Consider the following 11430-nt stretch of genomic DNA (forward strand, 5'->3'; position numbering starts at 1 on the left):
TTCTGCCTCCAACTCCCCCAGATAGCCAAATGAATGTGAATGAATGATTTATTTGACAGATCAGATTTGTTTCTTAAGAATTTGCCACTTGACTTTTCTATAATGGTTGTAACTCGATTTTTGCATCCCCTTTAGTACTTCTTTAGCTACATTTAAAAATATATATCATGATGAAGATATAAAAGCATATTCTTTTGTAAGCGTCTGGTTCTCACCATGTGTGGGCTGTTGGTTTAACAAATGTATAAGCCCAATGCTGGCTGAGGATCCAGTCTTTATTTTTGTGCACACTTAGCTTCCTGCTTCTGAAAACTCAGAGCCTAACACTGACAACATTCTCTTTAACAATTCTCAATGTGGCAGATTTGCCTGGAATAGTGTGAATTTCAAGGAAATACAGAATTCATTTTTTAAAAAATGCTGTCATATGCATTTGGGGATGGAGGATCTCTGTCTCTCTGCCTTTCAGACAAATACAAATACAAAATGTCAAAACAATTATTAAAATATAATTAAAATGCAGATGGATTATTATTATTATGGAAAATAAGAGGAAAACAACCTTGTATCTTCTAAGATGGGATTAGAGGAGGTAATTACTATCTGACATGTAGTTTATTGGATAGACATTTTTTTAAAAAAAGATAAATTTGTTTACTTATTTGAAAGGCAGAGTATCAGAGAGAAAGGGAAATATAGACAGAAAAAGAGAAAGATCTTCCATCCACTGGTCCATTTCCCAAATGACCCCAGTAGCCGTAGATGGGGAGGCTGAAACCAGGAATCAGGAACTCCTTTCTGGTCTCCCCCATAGGTGGCAGGAGCCCAAGTACCTGAGCTGTCATTTGCTGCTTTTCAGGCACATTAGCAGGGAGATGGATTGGAAGCAGAGCACTGGGGACTGGAACTGGGACTCAGATAGAGGTGTTGGCAGGACGAGTGGCAGCTTAACCTGCTGTGCCACAACACTGACCAGAGAGCAAAGAGGGTTTGTCTGCAAGTTTCATCCTCTTAGAGCAGTCCATGCCTGGACTCTGCAGCCAATGCTTAGGTCCAGCCACACCCCTCAACAGCAGAACATGATGACTTCAAAAAGTTCATGGAAAGTGGAATTTGAGTTTTTTCAGTACAAAAAATTAAAATCCATGCATAGCTTATTTCACAATGTACATGTCCTAAAACTTTATGAAGCCTCTTCCCATGACATGAACAAGTGAAAAGTACCACATGCTTCAGTTCTCTCAGCTGTAAGATTGAGGGTAACAATAGTGTACACATCCTAGGGTTGTTGTGATGACTAAATGGGCTACTGTATGAACCCAAGCACTTAATGCTGCACATGGTAAGTAAGGTGTTTTATTATTTCTGCTTTGGAGTGTCTTCCCTTTTAAGTTGGAGGAAAAAGAATACTTGCCCTTATCCTTTTAGATTTTGTTTGGAAAATTAAAAAACAGATGCAGCGAATTACCATAAATTTAATCCCATTCTCCTGTTTCCCCTCCCCCAGACACAACCATTAGAGGCTGCTGCCCTCTGGTGGTCACTAAGAATGGCTTCTAGGGCACTGCAGATTAGCGTTTTCTTTGTCTCCGCTTCTTTTAACTTAAACATAAATTTATCAGAAGTAAAAATATTTCCTTCTGGGAGTTACTTGAAACATAGCTGCTGAATCACAGAAACAAAAAACTGGAATGAAAATTAAACATTATAATTTTAATTTAAATGGTTGAAAGCCATTAGAAAATAATGTATGCAAGTATGAAGTGAGTGGTTTAAATCTTTTTATTGCCAGGCTTAAAAACTAGACAAGTAGTAGCCAAGTACTCAAGAATCAAGTGTAGATCACTTTGGTATTGATTGAGACATTCCATTTAGAAAAAAATAATTATGTATAATTAAATATAGGTATTATGTTTTGTATTAAGACTGAAATTTTTTATATTAAAATTTTATTACGTGGTAAATTTTTTTCCAGAATTAAGGAGAGAGAAATTATAGTTCTTAAAATAATAATGAGTACCTATCTATGAAATTTCCTAGTAAAGATTTTCTGTTTTTCATCCTCAAATCATCTTTAATCAATGCCCCAAACTGCCTAATCTCCATTGCTTCAGGAATCTCATAGACAGACACTTGTTTTCAAGTAAAATTATAAAAAACTCTTCTTGGCCAATTCTTTCACCAACTCCCGTGACTCTGGGTTTGAGGAAGGCACCTCTCCTCTGCTGATCTGTTGTGCGATTGTCAGCAGCAGAGGAGCAAGATCAGATCAGTGACTGCTTATTTATATGTTTGTTATCGTTTCTGCTGGAGAATAAAGAATGAGTTTGAACTCTCAAAGCTCAGCCTGCAGTAAGCCCCATCCGTCTCTCCACACTTCTGCTGTCATTCCCATTGTGGGAAGAACATTATTCAAACCGCAGGCTCCAAACTCCCAGGTAACTGGAGCCAGCAGGAAGCTCTGTTTGATATCAAGTATGTTCTTTATCAACCTTTTTGTTGTGATGGGAAGAATGAACCAACTTTACTTTTATCTTGCCCTGTTTTAACACTACCCAGTAGGTGAAGGCTTTATTGGTGTACCTTGGCCAAACTCTTTGATATATACAGGGTTTGTGGTCATACATTTTCCATATGAAAAAAGACGCCTTCATGATTTTCCATCTATCCATAGCAACCATAACATCTTACATGTTTCTCTGGCTTTATTAACATTTAAAATTTTGTTTGTAGGAGTTGCCACACGGAAAACACAACTTGACTTTCCTTATTAGATCCGGGAGACAGAAGCTTCTGTACCATGAGACAGAAAATCAAATGTAACAATGCAACCCTGAACTTGAGAGTAAGCATGACAGGCTTGGCCAAACAGTGTCACAAGGCTTTTTTCTATTAGAAAGTCTTGTGTGAGGTAAGAAAATGAAGTGTATTTACTTTTTTCCTCCACAAAAATTTAGTTTTCAATGAACAGGCCAAGGATGTTTACATCAGAGTTCATTAACAAATATATTTGCAAGGCTTGTTTTGGTTTTTGATGTGCAATTAAGCTATATGTTAAATCTACTCTTTCTTCTTTGTGGAACATTCTTGCATCATATAGAAACTTTAACCAGTGCCCAGGCATAAAATGATCTTACATTCCTGTCTTTTTTTTTTTTTCCTGCTGGGATGCATGGCTTGTGAGTATTTTGGATGTTGTTTGTTCCAAATCTCAATAATTCAAATAATCTGAGGTGGGAAGTTCAGACTCTGCTAATTGAAAGCAAGAAAATAGCATGAGAAAATTTTACTTTTCATTCTAACATTTAAACATTTTATTGTGCCTTTTGCGATTTCAAACTTATAAATACTTTAAAGGTTAGTGATGTTAGAGCCATCTTCATTCCATCACCAGAGACATCATAGGTACTTAAACATTCAATTTTCTTACCCCAGAACCATTGTAATCTTGTCATAGCTCATAATTAATATGCTAAGCAAACTTTCTTCTGACATGACTGCCAGAATATTTAGCAGACTATTACTATAAATGAACTGATACAATAGAAGACAACCACAAATGTACTTCACAATGTTTCTGAAAAAATAAAATTAAAAATATGTTTACCTTTGTGCAAAAAAGTTGGACGTTCATGCATAGTCTTTAAAAATACACATTTTCCATGAACTTTTGGATATGCTTCATATTTTATTATGAGGTTTTCCTCTTAAACCAAGTTGGCTGAACCCCAGCACCATAGACATCTGGGGATAACTCTTGGCTGTGGGGGCCAACCTGTGCATAGTAGGATGCTTAACAGCAACCCTGGCCTCTCCCCAGCAGATGCCAGTAGTACCTTCTCCCTCACTGTGATGGCTAAAAATGTCTCCAGATGTTGCCCAATGTCCTCTGAGGGAATAAATTCCCACCTTCTGCCAGGACCATAGTTTTAAAACCAATGAACCGTGCACCCTGTTGCATCCCTTCCAGTATCTCCATTCAAGATTTTGTCATTTTGCATGGCTTCCAAGAGCAGGTATATGATATGAGGTCAGAAGTTGTGTGTCTCTGTTCTTTTTCTACTTGTTGCCTGTCCCCCTGACCCCTAACTCACAACCTATCATGCACTCTCCCTAAATACATACATATTGTGGTTCAGTTTTCGTCTTATTGTGGTACCCATCAGGGCAGGCACTACAAGGGCCATGGGGAGAGCACAGGCTGGAGAGTCCAAAGAGCCCAGGTTAGTTCATTCTTGAAAGGAGGGTCATATCCACTTCCTGGGTGTCTATAGGAGGGAACAGGAGATGTGACGCCTTGCCTCGCCCTTCATAAGAGAACATGACTGACATTCCCATAACAACAGGCCAACCTGTTGTCAATATAGCAGGTCAACAAGAGAAGAACATAACACATTTATTTTATGTTACACATGAGTCTTCAAAAATGAAGTCCCAAAGACCCAAGGGAAACTGTCAGGTTTTTATATTTAGGCTTGATGAAGGAAGGACAGCTCTGTAGAAATGGAGTTGGACCAAAGGTCTGTCCTATGGCCATGGACTGAGGATGGAAGACCGTAAGGCCCATCCCAGCTCCAGCTGTTGACTCCAGCTTCCTGCTAATGTGCACCCTGACAGGCAGCAGGTGATGGCTCAAATGGTTGGCTCCTTCCACCCATGTGTGAGACCTGAATTGGGTTCTGGCTCCTGACTTTAGCCTGGCCCAGCCTTGGGTTGTTGTGGGCATTTGGAGAGTGAATCAGTGAATGGGAACAGTCTATCTATCTCTATCTCTGTCTTTCTGTCTCTAATAAATAAAAAATAAAAATTATCTACAAATTGAAAAAATACAAATCTGGAAAACTAGTAAAACTATCCACCATAATCCAAAATACTGTGGTAATTTAGAATTATTTTCAGAGTCTAATTCCTTCTTATATCCTTGGTAAGGTCCATCTTAAACTTAATTCAATTAGTTGGGAGGTTTACACCAATGGGGGCTAGTGAAACATTTGCCAAAACACGTTCTTATTTCCATGGCTCTTGGCTATTCTTGTTTACTTTGATTAGTTTTTATTTCTGTTCTGATTTTATTTTAGGGCTTTTAAGAAAAATTTATTAATATAAAGAGAACAGATTTCATGAATTTTATAGGTACAATTCTGAGACAGTAACCATACTTCCTTCCCTCTCCTTCTCCCTTCCTCAACCTTCCTTTTTTTTTTTTCTTTAATTTTTGCAAAAAACTGTGGTCTTTCTACTCTTTATTTTTAAATCTTATGGTTAGTGGTGCATTAAGCCTATAGTTATAGAGTGGATTGAAATTATAAATCCTGTTTTTACTCACTGGCAGGTACAAAAGTGGATCTGTGAGAGAATCCTACATTTCCTTGGGCTTTTGAGCCAGATCTATTTTTGAAGGAAACAGGTATAGGTAGTAATGACAGTTGAAGGCAAAATATGTTTCCAGATTTAGCAAAAAATTGGGTAGGAAGAAACATTGAAGAGAAGGAAGAGATCAAAAAATTTTTTTAAATGTAGCTGCATTTTTTTAGAGAGATTTTTATTTTGATCAATACTTTAATAATGTGGCATGAACATTTCTTGGCATTGAAGGCCAAGACTGTAGGACAGAGAGAGAAGCTCCGTGTCTTTCATGGAGCAGGGTTCCATGTTGGGAAGATTCTCCCTGCCACTTCCCCTGGGTAGGAACCCTTGGCGGAGCTCAGTTCCGTATATGTGTGTATATTTGTGTGTGTGTGATCAGAACATTTGGAGTGGTTTTTACTACAGCGAATTGTGGAACCCACTGGAAAGAGGCTGGACTGCTCTAAAGAACAAGATAGAGCCCACATTTTCCACTTGAGGTCTTTTTTGTTTGTTTGTTTGTTTGCATGTTCTATTGTGTATCTTAATGTTCTTTCAGCTCCAGGAAGTACAGTTTTATTCTTAGAGTGAGGAAATCCCAGAGCTGAAAGGCTTCGGCATTCAGGATTTAAAGCATGCTAACAAGCGAACTCTTTAAAAAAAAAAAAAAAAAAAAATCTTAGGCAGAAAAGAACTGAAAAAAGTGGATCTATTCTGTTTCAAGTTGACGTACCTGTGTCAGGTCTCACCCACTCAGATCTACACCAGCTTGAACATCATGGGGGCTCCCGGGTCTCTGCATCCAAACCTCAGATGACAGCAAGTCCTCCATGATAGCGAATCTGAGGGGGACCCCTGCAGCCACGAGGCCGGCCCCTCTCGGTCGCTCTGCACATAATCAGGTACAAGATTGCTGGCTACCAGACTCTCGGCTGGGGTTTCGGTCCTCCACAGGGTGAAGGGATGAGGGCTCAGGTGTGTGGTCTGCACAGGATTGCTGTCTGGTGGGTTTCATACTGGTGCAGGGGCTTCCGGAATGCTTCCTAAGGTTTTGGTTACACTCATGTCAGTGAACAATCCTACTGAGTAGCTTTTAGAAACATTTGGCATTTCTCATTTTGGCACTACCACCTGTAATTAGCCAATTCTCATGATATTGTTTCTGTGCAGTAACATTTGAAATCATATACCCACTGCAGAGAAAGAAAGGCCAAGATGGAAAAGGATAAAATCACCAATAATTGGAGGCGGTGGCAGATCATGAATTTCTAGCCAATTTTCTCCTATTGGATTCAAACAGCATTGGTGAATAGTTTTAATGCATCAGTGAACATTTTTTACAACTATGCTGTCATTTACATGGGTAACTGTGGAAACCAAAATTCAGTCAGATGGCAAAGATACCAAACAAGAGAGAAAATGGGTGAAAACTTAAAGACAACCTGAGGTTGGGAGGATATTGCAAAAATCGGTTATGCACACGCTGATGTAGCCAGATGAAATATGCACCCAAATTGTCAGAAAAGAATCTCAGACTTCTATAGAAAATCACTTTATAGTCACAAAATGATGCTTTTTATTTTCATCTGTGCTGTTTTTCTATAAATGCTGATACTTATTGTCTGTGTTTTTAACTATCAGTTATTTATTTTTGACTTTTAGTGTCTCTGAATATAGAATAGTTGTTAGATTTCAAAAGTTCTAAAAGAATTGGCTTAATTTCAAACTCACCTTTTTGCTAAAAATGGTATTTCTGTCAAGGGCTAATAGGCAGATACTGGTTTGCTCTCCAGTAAAGCTGTAACTGGTCTGATTAGCTAGCAGACTCTTACAGATGTGGCTCAACGCGAGGCAGTCGGGTATTTATGACATTATTTCTTCTTTCATGCCTGTGATTCTGCAATTTCTCTTATTCATATGCAAAAGTGAGATGATGCATTTGCAATCATCATAGTGGCCACATACTAATAAGGGCATGGCTGAATTAAATTGCGGGCTGTAGAGGGGGCCGCGTTTTGTTTTTTCTTCACTTTACTGTGATCCCCCAATACCAGGTGACGTGGAGAGACTGCTGGAGCCTTCAGCATGAACCTGCCGTGGTGAGGGCCAGAGCACACTCTGAGAACCCGATTAACAGCTTGACCAGACAGCCGTGGCACCCACAGTGAGCGGCTGCGGCCGAGGCTCTGGGGCAGGAGAAGTGGGCTCTTCCCAAAGCAAACAACCTTCGACCCACGGGCTTCATCTGGGCCCATCAGGTCAACCGTTGTTTTACAGAACATCGGCAATTGTCTTTCTCCTTGTGTCAGGAGCCTCTTGAAACATTATACGAGGATAATTAAGTGGTGAATAAGGGTCAATGTGGACAAATAAATCAAACTGATAGTTTGAACACAGACTGATTGAGCAAAAACAAGGAATTCTGCCATGCCTGTTACTGCAGCGCTTGATGTTAACTGACTTTGTTAACATTACATCCAAAGGCAGCAAGTGGGAAAGCTTTGTGCGGGATCAAAAGCTGAGCAAAGAGACATGGGATTTAATTGTTCAGCTTTATTTTTGAAATAAAGACATGCAGTGCCTCCATTTAGTTGCCTTTAAGGAAACACAAAACCAAACCCCTTCTTTAACATGCTAATTGAGTTAGAAGATGCTTTCCTCTTGTGTAACAGACTCAAGAAATACCAGGAGAAATCTTCCGATTTACAGGACTACAAGTTCAGAGTCAAAAGATGTAGAAGGGAAATTACATTTCTCTATTGGATGAGACAAGTTAAATATCTGGTCAACACAGCATGCTTTTATAAATATTTAAAATTACATATTACAAATCTACCATTGGTAACTGTTTCTATAATTAAAAAACTACAGAAATCACATTTATTAACATTTGGAGGAGATTTCTCTTAGGTAGAAGGGCATTCTAGAAATCCTCAACTGGGGAGAGAAAAAGGGAAAGACAGATTAAGGCTGTTGCATGTCAACAGGTTTGCTCTAAGAGGTCAAAACTATTAGCAAAGAAACATAGTGAAGTCGTAGATGGAAGATAGGTCTTGATCTCTCTCTGTCTCACCTCTACTCCCTCTGCTTTTTAAATTAAAAAAAGGTGGGAGGAGGGAGTTCTGTGTGTATATATATATATATATATATATATACACATACATATATATAAGAACAAAAAGAAGAAATCTATATTTTAGTAAAAATAAAGAGGAGCTATATTTTACTACGAACATTCATCTTGACTATTTTTTTTAGGTATTGCAATTCAAATTTTACTGGCAGTCAAAAATTTCCCTTATTACTCACCTCTCACACTGCAGAAATAAATATGCAATTTAAACTCTTATTTTATGTTATGTTAATCACCTCACTTGTTCTTTCAGACCATTGCTCCAACTTATCATAAAGGTGCTTGGACCAGATGGAGTAGGAGGCTGGATTTAATAGTATGTCACCTACATCTTCACACATACACACCTGAGCAGCACTGACAGGCTACATAGTGATGTTTAATAGTCTTACAGATAAAGTGAAAAAAATTAAGGTCTAACCATAAACTTATAAAACATGTACTATATTTTTATTATGATGATTTTATTATATACTTCTTAAACAACAAATGAGTTTTATAATAAGGGAAACCATTACTTTAATCCATATTCAATAGACAAATCTATAAAGAGGAATGAGAAGTTAACTACTTCTGTCCCTCTGTGCATTTTTATTTTATATTTGGATGGCTTGAAGAAGTTGACGATTTCATCAGTAGTGACTGCAAAGGGTAATTTAAGTGTTTAAAGACTTCCAAATGGCATTCGTTTGGAAGGCCCGATTACATGTTGGTTTCCATCCAGGGCATTTGTCTTCCTTTTTTAATTTAAGCACAGGCATAAATAGCAATATGCCTAGATTAACAGAGACAGCACTATTTGTTATTAACATTGTCATTAGCTGTATTAATATAACTATGGAAAATAAGTTATCTGGGGGTGGGAGGCGACTCCCGGGTTTTCTTTTGCCCATAAAGAACTTCACATAAAGAAGCTAAGAGCCGCTCATCTAGGAGCCGCCCACTCTGAGAAGGGTGTAATGGATTGCAGAGGGAGTTGAAGGCAGGCTCCCACCATATCCAATCAGCCTTTTGCTGAAAGGTCAGGACTTTCTGTGTGGGTCCGTTTGTGTGTGTGATTCTGCCGTTTCCCCATTCACGCACACAATGTAACTGTCAGTCTGGACAACAGTTCCTGGATCCACTGGCTCCACAGCTCTCGGGGGAACATACAATATTTCACAGCCACAAAACAATTCAGCGTCTGCGTGGGCCGACCGTATGCCGACGACGGGGAGTAATATGGTCACACCCTACTGAGCACCCTTCGGGGGCGCCTGCAAAGAACTACATCTAAAAAGGAGCGGGGCTTTGCTCCTGTGTGTTTCTACTTACTTGCCAAATAGCATTTTAATGTTTCGTTTTGATCAGCAGAACCCACATGCAAATGTTCCTCCCTCTGCCCCATTGCAGTAGCTAAAGACAGCTTTACTGCTATGCAAAGCATTTGCAGGCCTAGAGTTAGGAGGGTGATAGATATTAGAAATAATTTAGCATATTAATGATAGCCTCGCTGGATTTCCCCCGTGTGTGTTTTGTTAATGTTATTAATTTCCCTTCCCAAACAAAACCAGACAGCAGCTCAAATTTATAAGGCCGAAAGATGGGTTCCGAGGGTCTAGGGGGACCAGACAACCAATACCCTCATGTTATTTTTAGCCAATTGGATCTGAACTGAGCTCCAGAGAATTAATGACTTTGGTACGTTTTCAAAGGGTTTGGCCTAGGATACAACTTTTTAACCAATAAGTTGATTGAAGTCATGGTCCAGTCTGTTGCTTTGCACAGAGCAAAATTAGATTAAAAATTATTTACATAAGATGACAAAAAGAAAAGAAACAACAAAGAAAATAAAAAGCTTGCCTTCATAAGCACACAATCTGGGGCCCTTCTATCCAATGTCTATTTGTATTGCTAGTGGCCAATTCTGTTCTTTACGCAAGTTTCACCGTGAATTCATTTTCTTGGTGAATTTTCTTTTTAAAATTTTTAAAACTTGAACTTTCCTACCAACAAAAATATGTTTCCAAGAAGCATGTGCTCCCTTTCCTAATGTTTTACACATGCCGTTGAAGATTTCTTCAAGTTAAAACTAGAAAATGGACCAGATACATAATTTATTATCAATGATTCATCTAGTTGTGTTATGTTTGAATTATGCTTGAAAGCATTTAATTTTTAAATTTTGCAATAATGACACACAGGGTTCCTGTCTACAGGTAAATCCCTCTTCATATGAGAACATGACAATTTGTATTTTTTTGTAGTTGATTCCAATCTATGACAATGGTAGGATCAGTGAAACTTAAAACCACAAATGGCTTATCTGTGTCTTTATAATATATTTCTGTACTCTTATTTTTGTTGAAGTTTTCTGTCATCAGATATCACAGAAATTTATCCTATAAGTTTTAATTTTAATAAGTCAATGAAACCACATAATTAAAAACTGGCTTTGGAGATTTAGATAGACATTTCTCATAAGAAGAGATACAAATGACCAACAAGTTTGTGGGGAAAAAAGTTCAATATCATTAATTATTAGGGAGATGCAAAAAAAAAAGCACAGTGAGATATTACCTCACCCTGCTAAAATGGCAGTTATCAAAAAGACAAAAAGTAACAATTGCTGAAGAGGTTTCAGGGAAAGTGGAACACTTAAGATACTGTCTACGAAAATATAACTTTCTGCAACGAGTGTAGAAAGTAGTGTGGAGATTCTTTAAAACAACTAGAAATAGAACTACCATATGATCCAGCAATTCAACTACTAGGGACATAACCCGAGAAATGAAAGCATTATGTACAAAAACTACTAGCACTGCGACCTTTATTGTAGCACTAGTCACAGTAATCAAACACAGAATCAACCAAGATGTCCATCAACAGGTAGGAGGTAAAGAAAATGTAGGGACAGGCATTTGGCCTAGTGGTTCAGGTTCTGATTAAGAAAAAAAAAAGGACCTAAATGA

The sequence above is a fragment of the Lepus europaeus genome, chromosome 3 (genome assembly GCF_033115175.1).
Source record: "Lepus europaeus isolate LE1 chromosome 3, mLepTim1.pri, whole genome shotgun sequence".
Lineage (NCBI taxonomy): Eukaryota > Metazoa > Chordata > Mammalia > Lagomorpha > Leporidae > Lepus > Lepus europaeus.